The 13526-nt window shown below is 59.0% G+C and overlaps 2 non-coding genes and 2 pseudogenes across 2 annotated transcripts; all 4 read left to right on the top strand.

The window, feature by feature from the left end:
- The first annotated feature begins 3230 nt into the window (after positions 1–3230).
- Positions 3231–3349, top strand: LOC134630186 (5S ribosomal RNA). The gene has a single exon (XR_010094248.1). It is a non-coding gene; the product is annotated as a 5S ribosomal RNA (ribosomal RNA).
- A 2988-nt stretch (positions 3350–6337) lies between these two features.
- LOC134630185 (5S ribosomal RNA) lies at positions 6338–6456 on the top strand. The gene has a single exon (XR_010094247.1). It is a non-coding gene; the product is annotated as a 5S ribosomal RNA (ribosomal RNA).
- A 3299-nt stretch (positions 6457–9755) lies between these two features.
- LOC134629900 (5S ribosomal RNA) lies at positions 9756–9874 on the top strand (annotated as a pseudogene).
- A 2909-nt stretch (positions 9875–12783) lies between these two features.
- On the top strand, positions 12784–12902 carry LOC134629947 (5S ribosomal RNA; annotated as a pseudogene).
- The last annotated feature ends 624 nt before the right edge of the window (positions 12903–13526 follow it).

The raw sequence follows: 13526 nt of genomic DNA, 5'->3' as shown, positions 1-13526 counted from the left end.
TGGCTCTGGCTGAGGCCAGCTACACCACACCACGGCCAGTGCATCTGGCTGAGGCCATGGACACCACCCCATGGCCTGTGGCTCTGGCTGAGGCCATTTACACCACACCAGGACCTGTGCTGCTGGCTGAGGCTTTGGACACCACCCCATGGCCTGTGGCTCTGGCTGAGGCCATTTACACCACACAGGGCCTGTGCTTCTGGCTGTGGACCTGTGCAGCCAGCTTAGGCCACCTTCACCACACCAGGGCCTGTGCTTCTGGCTGTGGACCTGTGCAGCCAGGTTAGGCCACCTACACCACACCAGGGCCTGTGGCTCTGGCTGAAGCCGTCTACATCACACCAGGTCCTGTGCTTCTGGTTGTGGACCTGTGCAGCCAGGTTAGGCCACCTACACCACGCCAGGGCCTGTGCTTCTGGCTGTGGACCTGTGCAGCCAGCTTAGGCCACCTACACCACACCAGGGTCCTGTGGCTCTGGCTGAGGCCGTCTACATCACACCAGGGCCTGTGCTACTGGCTGAGGCCATGGACACCACACCAAGACCTGTGCTGCTGGCTGAAGCTATGGACACCACACCAGGGCATTTGGCTCTGGCTGAGGCCATGAACACCACACCAGGGCCTGTGGCTCTGGCTGAGGCCAGCTACACCACACCACGGCCAGTGCATCTGGTTGAGGCCATGGACACCACACCAGGGCCTGTACTGCTGGCTGTGGACCTGTGCAGCCAGCTTAGGCCACCTACACCACACCATGGCCTGTGGCTCTGGCTGAAGCAGTCTACATCACACCAGGGCCTGTGCTACTGGCTGAGGCCATGCACACCACACAGGGCCTGTGGTGCTGACTGAGGCAACCTACACCACAACAGGGCCTGTGGCTCCTGATGAGGCCATCTACAACACACCAAGGGCCTGTGTCTCTGGCTGAGACCATCTACACCACACCAGGGCCTGTGCCTCTAGCTGAGGCCATGTACACCACACCAGGGCATGTGCTGCTGGCTGTGGACCTGTGCAGCCAGCTTAGGCCACCTACACCACACCAGGGCCTGTGCTACTGGCTGAGGCCATGGACACCACACCAGGACCTGTGCTGCTGGCTGAGGCTATGGACACCACCCCAGAGCCTTTGGATCTGGCTGAGGCCATGTACACCACACACGGCCTGTGGCTCTGGATGAGGCCGTCTACAACACACCAAGGGCTGTACTACTGGATGAGGCCATGTTTATCACCCCAGGGCCTGTGCTGCTGGCTGAGGCCAACTACACCACACAAGGGCCTGTGTCTCTGGCTGAGATCATCTACACCACACCAGGGCCTGTGCCTCTAGCTGAGGCCATGTACACCACACCAGGGCTTGTGCTGCTGGCTGTGGACCTGTGCGGCCAGCTTAGGCCACCTACACCACACCAGGGCCTGTGCTACTGGCTGAGGCTATGGACACCACACCAGTGCCTGTGGCTCTGGCTGAGGCCATGTACACCACCCCCGAGCCTTTGATGCTGGCTGAGGTCATGAACACCACACCAGGTCCTGTGGCTCTGGCTGAGGCCATCTACATCACACCAGGGCCAGTGTTTCTGGCTGAGGCGATGGACACCACACCAGGACCTGTGCTGCTGGCTGAGGCCAACTACACCACACCAGGAGCTGTGCTGCTGGCTGAGCTATGGACACCACACCAGGGCCTGTGCTGCTTGCTGTGGGCCTGTAGCTCTGGCTTAGGCCATGAACACCACACCAAAGTCTGTGGCTCTGGCTGAGGCAATCTACAACACAACATGGCCAGTGCTTCCGGATGTGGACCTGTGCAGCCAGCTTAGGACACCTACACCACACCAAGGCCTGTGGCTCTGTCTGAGGCCGTCTACACCACACCAGGACCTGTGCTACTGGCTGAGGCCATGGACACCTCTTCAGGGCCTGTGGCTTTGTCTGAGGCCATGGACACCTCTTCAGGGCCTGTGGCTTTGTCTGAGGCCATGTACAGCACACCAGGGCCTGTGGCTCTGGATGAGTTCGTCTACAACACACCAAGGACTGTGCTGCTGGATTAGGCAATGTTCATCACACCAGGGCCTGTGCGGCTGGCTGAGGCTATGGACACCACACCAGGGCCTGTGGTGCTGGCTGAGGCCAACTACACCAAACAAGGGCCTGTGGCTCTGTCTGAGGCCATCTACACCACACCAGGGCCAGTGCTTCTGGCTGAGGCCATGGACACCACACCAGGGCCTGTGCTTCTTGCTGTGGACCTGTGCAGCCAGCTTAGGCCACCTACACCACACCAGGGCCTGTGCTTCTGGCTGTGGACCTGTGCAGCCAGGTTAGGCCACCTACACCACACCAGGGCCTGTGGCTCTGGCTGAAGCCGTCTACATCACACCAGGTCCTGTGCTTCTGGTTGTGGACCTGTGCAGCCAGGTTAGGCCACCTACACCACGCCAGGGCCTGTGCTTCTGGTTGTGGACCTGTGCAGCCAGCTTAGGCCACCTACACCACACCAGGGCCTGTGGCTCTGGCTGAGGCCGTCTACATCAAACCAGGGCCTGTGCTACTGGCTGAGGCCATGGACACCACACGAAGACCTGTGCTGCTGGCTGAAGCTATGGACACCACACCAGGGCATTTGGCTCTGGCTGAGGCCATGAACACCACACCAGGGCCTGTGGCTCTGTCTGAGGCCAGCTACACCACACCAGGGCCAGTGCTTCTGGCTGAGGCCATGGACACCACACCAGGGCCTGTGCTGCTGGCTGAGGCCATGGACACCACACCAGGACCTGTGCTGCTGGCTGAGGCCAACTACACCCCACCAGGGCATGTGGCTCTGTCTGAGGCCATCTACACCACACCAGGGCCAGTGCTTCTGGCTGAGGCCATGGACACCACAACAGGGCCTGTGCTGTTGGCTGAGGCTATGGACACCACACCAGTGCCTGTGGCTCTGGCTGAGGCCATGTACACCACCCCCGGGCCTTTGATGCTGGCTGAGGCCAACTACACCACACCAGGTCCTGTGGCTCTGGCTGAGGCCATTTACACCACACCAGGGCCTGTGTTGCTGATCAAAGGCTAAAATGAGTCCTTTGGTTAGGGTATTAGGCAAGCATGCAGTTACCATTAACACTGTAGTTAAATTGGAGGCTTGTGTTCGTAACTGCGAGTATTGGCCACCTCACTACTTGATACCATAAATTGACGCTTTGTGCTGACGCCAGCAGCTTACGGCCATACCGCCTTGCCAAAGCCCGATCTCGTCTGATCTCGGAAGCTATGCAAGGTTGGGCTTGGTTAGTACTTGGATGGGAGACTGCCTGGGAATACCAGGTGCTGTAAGCATTTGCTTTTCATGTCACTTAGCTGGTTTTGATCCAGAGAAGGAGGGTGTTGGTGTCAATTAATGAGGCCACATTAACGACATTCCTTTTGGCTGTTTTCAGCAATGTCTTGTGCTGCCGGGTGAGGCCATCCGCACCACACCGAGACCTATTCTGCTAACATAGGTCATCTAAATTACACCAGGGCCTGTGGCCTGCGCTGACGCCGTCTACATTACACCAGGGCCTGTGCTTCTGGCTGAGACCATGGACACCACACCAGGACCTGTGCTGCTGGCTGAGGCTTTGGACACCACCCCAGGGCCTGTGGCTCTGGCTGAGGCCATTTACACCACACAGGGCCTGTGGCTTCTGGCTGTGGACCTGTGCAGCCAGCTTAGGCCACCTACACCACACCAGGGCCTGTGGCTCTGGCAGAAGCCGTCTACATCACACCAGGTCCTGTGCTTCTGGTTGTGGACCTGTGCAGCCAGGTTAGGCCACCTACACCACGCCAGGGCCTGTGCTTCTGGCTGTGGACCTGTGCAGCCAGCTTAGGCCACCTACACCACACCAGGGCCTGTGGCTCTGGCTGAGGCCATCTACATCACACCAGGGCCTGTGCTACTGGCTGAGGCCATGGACACCACACCAAGACCTGTGCTGCTGGCTGAAGCTATGGACACCACACCAGGGCATTTGGCTCTGGCTGAGGCCATGAACACCACACCAGGGCCTGTGGCTCTGGCTGAGGCCAGCTACACCACACCACGGCCAGTGCATCTGGCTGAGGCCATGGACACCACACCAGGGCCTGTGCTGCTGGCTGTGGACCTGTGCAGCCAGCTTAGGCCACCTACACCACACCATGGCCTGTGGCTCTGGCTGAAGCAGTCTACATCACACCAGGGCCTGTGCTACTGGCTGAGGCCATGGACACCACACAGGGCCTGTGCTGCTGACTGAGGCAACCTACACCACAACAGGGCCTGTGGCTCCTGATGAGGCCATCTACAACACACCAAGGGCCTGTGTCTCTGGCTGAGACCATCTACACCACACCAGGGCCTGTGCCTCTAGCTGAGGCCATGTACACCACACCAGGGCCTGTGCTGCTGGCTGTGGACCTGTGCAGCCAGCTTAGGCCACCTACACCACACCAGGGCCTGTGCTACTGGCTGAGGCCATGGACACCACACCAGGACCTGTGCTGCTGGCTGAGGCTATGGACACCACCCCAGAGCCTTTGGATCTGGCTGAGGCCATGTACACCACACACGGCCTGTGGCTCTGGATGAGGCCGTCTACAACACACCAAGGGCTGTACTACTGGATGAGGCCATGTTTATCACCCCAGGGCCTGTGCTGCTGGCTGAGGCCAACTACACCACACAAGGGCCTGTGTCTCTGGCTGAGATCATCTACACCACACCAGGGCCTGTGCCTCTAGCTGAGGCCATGTACACCACACCAGGGCTTGTGCTGCTGGCTGTGGACCTGTGCAGCCAGCTTAGGCCACCTACACCACACCAGGGCCTGTGCTACTGGCTGAGGCCATGGACACCACACCAAGGCCTGTGCTGCTGGCTGAGGCTATGGACACCACACCAGTGCCTGTGGCTCTGGCTTAGGCCATGTACACCACCCCCGGGCCTTTGATGCTGGCTGAGGTCATGAACACCACACCAGGTCCTGTGGCTCTGGCTGAGGCCATCTACATCACACCAGGGCCAGTGTTTCTGGCTGAGGCGATGGACACCACACCAGGACCTGTGCTGCTGGCTGAGGCCAACTACACCACAACAGGAGCTGTGCTGCTGGCTGAGCTATGGACACCACACCAGGGCCTGTGCTGCTTGCTGTGGGCCTGTAGCTCTGGCTTAGGCCATGAACACCACACCAAGGTCTGTGGCTCTGGCTGAGGCAATCTACAACACAACAGGGCCTGAGCTTCCGGATGTGGACCTGTGCAGCCAGCTTAGGCCACCTACACCTCTTCAAGGCCTGTGGCTCTGTCTGAGGCCGTCTACACCACACCAGGACCTGTGCTACTGGCTGAGGCCATGGACACCTCTTCAGGGCCTGTGGCTTTGTCTGAGGCCATGTACACCACACCAGGGCCTGTGGCTCTGGATGAGGTCGTCTACAACACACCAAGGACTGTGCTGCTGGATGAGGCAGTGTTCATCACACCAGGGCCTGTGCGGCTGGCTGAGGCTATGGACACCACACAGGGCCTGTGCTGCTGACTGAGGCAACCTACACCACAACAGGGCCTGTGGCTCCTGATGAGGCCATCTACAACACACCAAGGGCCTGTGTCTCTGGCTGAGACCATCTACACCACACCAGGGCCTGTGCCTCTAGCTGAGGCCATGTACACCACACCAGGGCCTGTGCTGCTGGCTGTGGACCTGTGCAGCCAGCTTAGGCCATCTACACCACACCAGGGCCAGTGCTTCTGGCTGAGGCTATGGACACCACACCAGTGCCTGTGGCTCTGGCTGAGGCCATGTACACCACCCCCGGGCCTTTGATGCTGGCTGAGGCCAACTACACCACACCAGGACCTGTGCTGCTGGCTGAGGCCAACTACACCCCACCAGGGCATGTGGCTCTGTCTGAGGCCATCTACACCACACCGGGGCCAGTGCTTCTGGCTGAGGCCATGGACACCACAACAGGGCCTGTGCTGTTGGCTGAGGCTATGGACACCACACCAGTGCCTGTGGCTCTGGCTGAGGCCATGTACACCACCCCCGGGCCTTTGATGCTGGCTGAGGCCAACTACACCACACCAGGTCCTGTGGCTCTGGCTGAGGCCATTTACACCACACCAGGGCCTGTGTTGCTGATCAAAGGCTAAAATGAGTCCTTTGGTTAGGGTATTAGGCAAGCATGCAGTTACCATTAACACTGTAGTTAAATTGGAGGCTTGTGTTCGTAACTGCGAGTATTGGCCACCTCACTACTTGATACCATAAATTGACGCTTTGTGCTGACGCCAGCAGCTTACGGCCATACCGCCTTGCCAAAGCCCGATCTCGTCTGATCTCGGAAGCTATGCAAGGTTGGGCTTGGTTAGTACTTGGATGGGAGACTGCCTGGGAATACCAGGTGCTGTAAGCATTTGCTTTTCATGTCACTGAGCTGGTTTTGATCCAGAGAAGGAGGGTGTTGGTGTCCATTAATGAGGCCACATTAACGACATTCCTTTTGGCTGTTTTCAGCAATGTCTTGTGCTGCCGGGTGAGACCATCCGCACCACACCGAGGCCTATTCTGCTAACATAGGTCATCTAAATTACACCAGGGCCTGTGGCCTGCGCTGACGCCGTCTACATTACACCAGGGCCTGTGCTTCTGGCTGAGACCATGGACACCACACCAGGACCTGTGCTGCTGGCTGAGGCTTTGGACACCACCCCAGGGCCTGTGGCTCTGGCTGAGGCCATTTACACCACACAGGGCCTGTGCTTCTGGCTGTGGACCTGTGCAGCCAGGTTAGGCCACCTACACCACACCAGGGCCTGTGGCTCTGGCTGAGGCCGTCTACATCACACCAGGTCCTGTGCTTCTGGTTGTGGACCTGTGCAGCCAGGTTAGGCCACCTACACCACGCCAGGGCCTGTGCTTCTGGTTGTGGACCTGTGCAGCCAGCTTAGGCCACCTACACCACACCAGGGCCTGTGGCTCTGGCTGAGGCCGTCTACATCACACCAGGGCCTGTGCTACTGGCTGAGGCCATGGACACCACACCAAGACCTGTGCTGCTGGCTGAAGCTATGGACACCACACCAGGGCATTTGGCTCTGGCTGAGGCCATGAACACCACACCAGGGCCTGTGGCTCTGGCTGAGGCCAGCTACACCACACCACGGCCAGTGCATCTGGCTGAGGCCATGGACACCACACCAGGGCCTGTACTGCTGGCTGTGGACCTGTGCAGCCAGCTTAGGCCACCTACACCACACCATGGCCTGTGGCTCTGGCTGAAGCAGTCTACATCACACCAGGTCCTGTGCTACTGGCTGAGGCCATGCACACCACACAGGGCCTGTGGTGCTGACTGAGGCAACCTACACCACAACAGGGCCTGTGGCTCCTGATGAGGCCATCTACAACACACCAAGGGCCTGTGCCTCTAGCTGAGACCATCTACACCACACCAGGGCCTGTGCCTCTAGCTGAGGCCATGTACACCGCAACAGGGCCTGTGCTGCTGGCTGTGGACCTGTGCAGCCAGCTTAGGCCACCTACACCACACCAGGGCCTGTGCTACTGGCTGAGGCCATGGACACCACACCAGGACCTGTGCTGCTGGCTGAGGCTATGGACACCACCCCAGAGCCTTTGGATCTGGCTGAGGCCATGTACACCACACACGGCCTGTGGCTCTGGATGAGGCCGTCTACAACACACCAAGGGCTGTACTACTGGATGAGGCCATGTTTATCACCCCAGGGCCTGTGCTGCTGGCTGAGGCCAACTACACCACACAAGGGCCTGTGTCTCTGGCTGAGATCATCTACACCACACCAGGGCCTGTGCCTCTAGCTGAGGCCATGTACACCACACCAGGGCTTGTGCTGCTGGCTGTGGACCTGTGCAGCCAGCTTAGGCCACCTACACCACACCAGGGCCTGTGCTACTGGCTGAGGCCATTGACACCACACCAAGGCCTGTGCTGCTGGCTGAGGCTATGGACACCACACCAGTGCCTGTGGCTCTGGCTGAGGCCATGTACACCACCCCCGGGCCTTTGATGCTGGCTGAGGTCATGAACACCACACCAGGTCCTGTGGCTCTGGCTGAGGCCATCTACATCACACCAGGGCCAGTGTTTCTGGCTGAGGCGATGGACACCACACCAGGACCTGTGCTGCTGGCTGAGGCCATGGACACCACACCAGGACCTGTGCTGCTGGCTGAGGCCAACTACACCACAACAGGAGCTGTGCTGCTGGCTGAGCTATGAACACCACACCAGGGCCTGTGCTGCTTGCTGTGGGCCTGTAGCTCTGGCTTAGGCCATGAACACCACACCAAGGTCTGTGGCTCTGGCTGAGGCAATCTACAACACAACAGGGCCAGTTCTTCCGGATGTGGACCTGTGCAGCTAGCTTAGGACATCTACACCACACCAAGGACTGTGGCTCTGTCTGAGGCCGTCTACACCACACCAGGACCTGTGCTACTGGCTGAGGCCATGGACACCTCTTCAGGGCCTGTGGCTTTGTCTGAGGCCATGGACACCTCTTCAGGGCCTGTGGCTTTGTCTGAGGCCATGTACACCACACCAGGGCCTGTGGCTCTGGATGAGTTCGTCTACAACACACCAAAGACTGTGCTGCTGGATGAGGCAATGTTCATCACACCAGGGCCTGTGCGGCTGGCTGAGACTATGGACACCACACCAGGGCCTGTGGTGCTGGCCGAGGCCAACTACACCAAACAAGGGCCTGTGGCTCTGTCTGAGGCCATCTACACCACACCAAGGTCTGTGGCTCTGGCTGAGGCAATCTACAACACAACAGGGCCTGTGCTTCCGGATGTGGACCTGTGCAGCCAGCTTAGGCCACCTACACCACACCAAGGCCTGTGGCTCTGTCTGAGGCCGTCTACACCACACCAGGACCTGTGCTACTGGCTGAGGCCATGGACACCTCTTCAGGGCCTGTGGCTTTGTCTGAGGCCATGTACACCACACCAGGGCCTGTGGCTCTGGATGAGGTCGTCTACAACACACCAAGGACTGTGCTGCTGGATGAGGCAATGTTCATCACACCAGGGCCTGTGCGGCTGGCTGAGGCTATGGACACCACACCAGGGCCTGTGGTGCTGGCTGAGGCCAACTACACCAAACAAGGGCCTGTGGCTCTGTCTGAGGCCATCTACACCACACCAGGGCCAGTGCTTCTGGCTGAGGCCATGGACACCACACCAGGGCCTGTGCTGCTGGCTGAGGCCATGTACACCACACCAGGACCTGTGCTGCTGGCTGAGGCCAACTACACCCCACCCGGGCATGTGGCTCTGTCTGAGGCCATCTACACCACACCAGGGCCAGTGCTTCTGGCTGAGGCCATGGACACCACAACAGGGCCTGTGCTGTTGGCTGAGGCTATGGACACCACACCAGTGCCTGTGGCTCTGGCTGAGGCCATGTACACCACCCCCGGGCCTTTGATGCTGGCTGAGGCCAACTACACCACACCAGGTCCTGTGGCTCTGGCTGAGGCCATTTACACCACACCAGGGCCTGTGTTGCTGATCAAAGGCTAAAATGAGTCCTTTGGTTAGGGTATTAGGCAAGCATGCAGTTACCATTAACACTGTAGTTAAATTGGAGGCTTGTGTTCGTAACTGCGAGTATTGGCCACCTCACTACTTGATATCATAAATTGACGCTTTGTGCTTACGCCAGCAGCTTACGGCCATACCGCCTTGCCAAAGCCCGATCTCGTCTGATCTCGGAAGCTATGCAAGGTTGGGCTTGGTTAGTACTTGGATGGGAGACTGCCTGGGAATACCAGGTGCTGTAAGAATTTGCTTTTCATGTCACTGAGCTGGTTTTGATCCAGAGAAGGAGGGTGTTGGTGTCCATTAATGAGGCCACATTAACGACATTCCTTTTGGCTGTTTTCAGCAATGTCTTGTGCTGCCGGGTGAGGCCATCCGCACCACACCGAGGCCTATTCTGCTAACATAGGTCATCTAAATTACACCAGGGCCTGTGGCCTGCGCTGACGCCGTCTACATTACACCAGGGCCTGTGCTTCTGGCTGAGACCATGGACACCACACCAGGACCTGTGCTGCTGGCTGAGGCTTTGGACACCACCCCATGGCCTGTGGCTCTGGCTGAGGCCATTTACACCACACAGGGCCTGTGCTTCTGGCTGTGGACCTGTGCAGCCAGCTTAGGCCACCTTCACCACACCAGGGCCTGTGCTTCTGGCTGTGGACCTGTGCAGCCAGGTTAGGCCACCTACACCACACCAGGGCCTGTGGCTCTGGCTGAAGCCGTCTACATCACACCAGGTCCTGTGCTTCTGGTTGTGGACCTGTGCAGCCAGGTTAGGCCACCTACACCACGCCAGGGCCTGTGCTTCTGGCTGTGGACCTGTGCAGCCAGCTTAGGCCACCTACACCACACCAGGGCCTGTGGCTCTGGCTGAGGCCGTCTACATCACACCAGGGCCTGTGCTACTGGCTGGGGCCATGGACACCACACCAAGACCTGTGCTGCTGGCTGAAGCTATGGACACCACACCAGGGCATTTGGCTCTGGCTGAGGCCATGAACACCACACCAGGGCCTGTGGCTCTGGCTGAGGCCAGCTACACCACACCACGGCCAGTGCATCTGGCTGAGGCCATGGACACCACACCAGGGCCTGTACTGCTGGCTGTGGACCTGTGCAGCCAGCTTAGGCCACCTACACCACACCATGGCCTGTGGCTCTGGCTGAAGCAGTCTACATCACACCAGGGCCTGTGCTACTGGCTGAGGCCATGCACACCACACAGGGCCTGTGGTGCTGACTGAGGCAACCTACACCACAACAGGGCCTGTGGCTCCTGATGAGGCCATCTACAACACACCAAGGGCCTGTGTCTCTGGCTGAGACCATCTACACCACACCAGGGCCTGTGCCTCTAGCTGAGGCCATGTACACCACACCAGGGCCTGTGCTGCTGGCTGTGGACCTGTGCAGCCAGCTTAGGCCACCTACACCACACCAGGGCCTGTGCTACTGGCTGAGGCCATGGACACCACACCAGGACCTGTGCTGCTGGCTGAGGCTATGGACACCACCCCAGAGCCTTTGGATCTGGCTGAGGCCATGTACACCACACACGGCCTGTGGCTCTGGATGAGGCCGTCTACAACACACCAAGGGCTGTACTACTGGATGAGGCCATGTTTATCACCCCAGGGCCTGTGCTGCTGGCTGAGGCCAACTACACCACACAAGGGCCTGTGTCTCTGGCTGAGATCATCTACACCACACCAGGGCCTGTGCCTCTAGCTGAGGCCATGTACACCACACCAGGGCTTGTGCTGCTGGCTGTGGACCTGTGCAGCCAGCTTAGGCCACCTACACCACACCAGGGCCTGTGCTACTGGCTGAGGCCATTGACACCACACCAAGGCCTGTGCTGCTGGCTGAGGCTATGGACACCACACCAGTGCCTGTGGCTCTGGCTGAGGCCATGTACACCACCCCCGGGCCTTTGATGCTGGCTGAGGTCATGAACACCACACCAGGTCCTGTGGCTCTGGCTGAGGCCATCTACATCACACCAGGGCCAGTGTTTCTGGCTGAGGCGATGGACACCACACCAGGACCTGTGCTGCTGGCTGAGGCCAACTACACCACAACAGGAGCTGTGCTGCTGGCTGAGGTATGGACACCACACCAGGGCCTGTGCTGCTTGCTGTGGGCCTGTAGCTCTGGCTTAGGCCATGAACACCACACCAAGGTCTGTGGCTCTGGCTGAGGCAATCTACAACACAACAGGGCCTGTGCTTCCGGATGTGGACCTGTGCAACCAGCTTAGGACACCTACACCACACCAAGGACTGTGGCTCTGTCTGAGGCCGTCTACACCACACCAGGACCTGTGCTACTGGCTGAGGCCATGGACACCTCTTCAGGGCCTGTGGCTTTGTCTGAGGCCATGGACACCTCTTCAGGGCCTGTGGCTTTGTCTGAGGCCATGTACACCACACCAGGGCCTGTGGCTCTGGATGAGTTCGTCTACAACACACCAAGGACTGTGCTGCTGGATGAGGCAATGTTCATCACACCAGGGCCTGTGCGGCTGGCTGAGGCTATGGACACCACACCAGGGCCTGTGGTGCTGGCCGAGGCCAACTACACCAAACAAGGGCCTGTGGCTCTGTCTGAGGCCATCTACACCACACCAGGGCCAGTGCTTCTGGCTGAGGCCATGGACACCACACCAGGGCCTGTGCTGCTGGCTGAGGCCATGGACACCACACCAGGACCTGTGCTGCTGGCTGAGGCCAACTACACCCCACCAGGGCATGTGGCTCTGTCTGAGGCCATCTACACCACACCAGGGCCAGTGCTTCTGGCTGAGGCCATGGACACCACAACAGGGCCTGTGCTGTTGGCTGAGGCTATGGACACCACACCAGTGCCTGTGGCTCTGGCTGAGGCCATGTACACCACCCCCGGGCCTTTGATGCTGGCTGAGGCCAACTACACCACACCAGGTCCTGTGGCTCTGGCTGAGGCCATTTACACCACACCAGGGCCTGTGTTGCTGATCAAAGGCTAAAATGAGTCCTTTGGTTAGGGTATTAGGCAAGCATGCAGTTACCATTAACACTGTAGTTAAATTGGAGGCTTGTGTTCGTAACTGCGAGTATTGGCCACCTCACTACTTGATACCATAAATTGACGCTTTGTGCTGACGCCAGCAGCTTACGGCCATACCGCCTTGCTAAAGCCTGATCTCGTCTGATCTCGGAAGCTATGCAAGGTTGGGCTTGGTTAGTACTTGGATGGGAGACTGCCTGGGAATACCAGGTGCTGTAAGAATTTGCTTTTCATGTCACTGAGCTGATTTTGATCCAGAGAAGGAGGGTGTTGGTGTCCATTAATGAGGCCACATTAACGACATTCCTTTTGGCTGTTTTCAGCAATGTCTTGTGCTGCCGGGTGAGGCCATCCGCACCACACCGAGGCCTATTCTGCTAACATAGGTCATCTAAATTACACCAGGGCCTGTGGCCTGCGCTGACGCCGTCTACATTACACCAGGGCCTGTGCTTCTGGCTGAGACCATGGACACCACACCAGGACCTGTGCTGCTGGCTGAGGCTTTGGACACCACCCCAGGGCCTGTGGCTCTGGCTGAGGCCATTTACACCACACAGGGCCTGTGCTTCTGGCTGTGGACCTGTGCAGCCAGCTTAGGCCACCTTCACCACACCAGGGCCTGTGCTTCTGGCTGTGGACCTCTGCAGCCAGGTTAGGCCACCTACACCACACCAGGGCCTGTAGCTCTGGCTGAAGCCGTCTACATCACACCAGGTCCTGTGCTTCTGGTTGTGGACCTGTGCAGCCAGCTTAGGCCACCTACACCACGCCAGGGCCTGTGCTTCTGGCTGTGGACCTGTGCAGCCAGCTTAGGCCACCTACACCACACCAGGGCCTGTGGCT

The sequence above is a fragment of the Pelmatolapia mariae genome, linkage group LG6 (genome assembly GCF_036321145.2).
Source record: "Pelmatolapia mariae isolate MD_Pm_ZW linkage group LG6, Pm_UMD_F_2, whole genome shotgun sequence".
Lineage (NCBI taxonomy): Eukaryota > Metazoa > Chordata > Actinopteri > Cichliformes > Cichlidae > Pelmatolapia > Pelmatolapia mariae.
The sequence above is the reverse complement of the archived record's forward strand: the minus strand, read 5'-3'. Positions and strand labels throughout refer to the sequence as shown.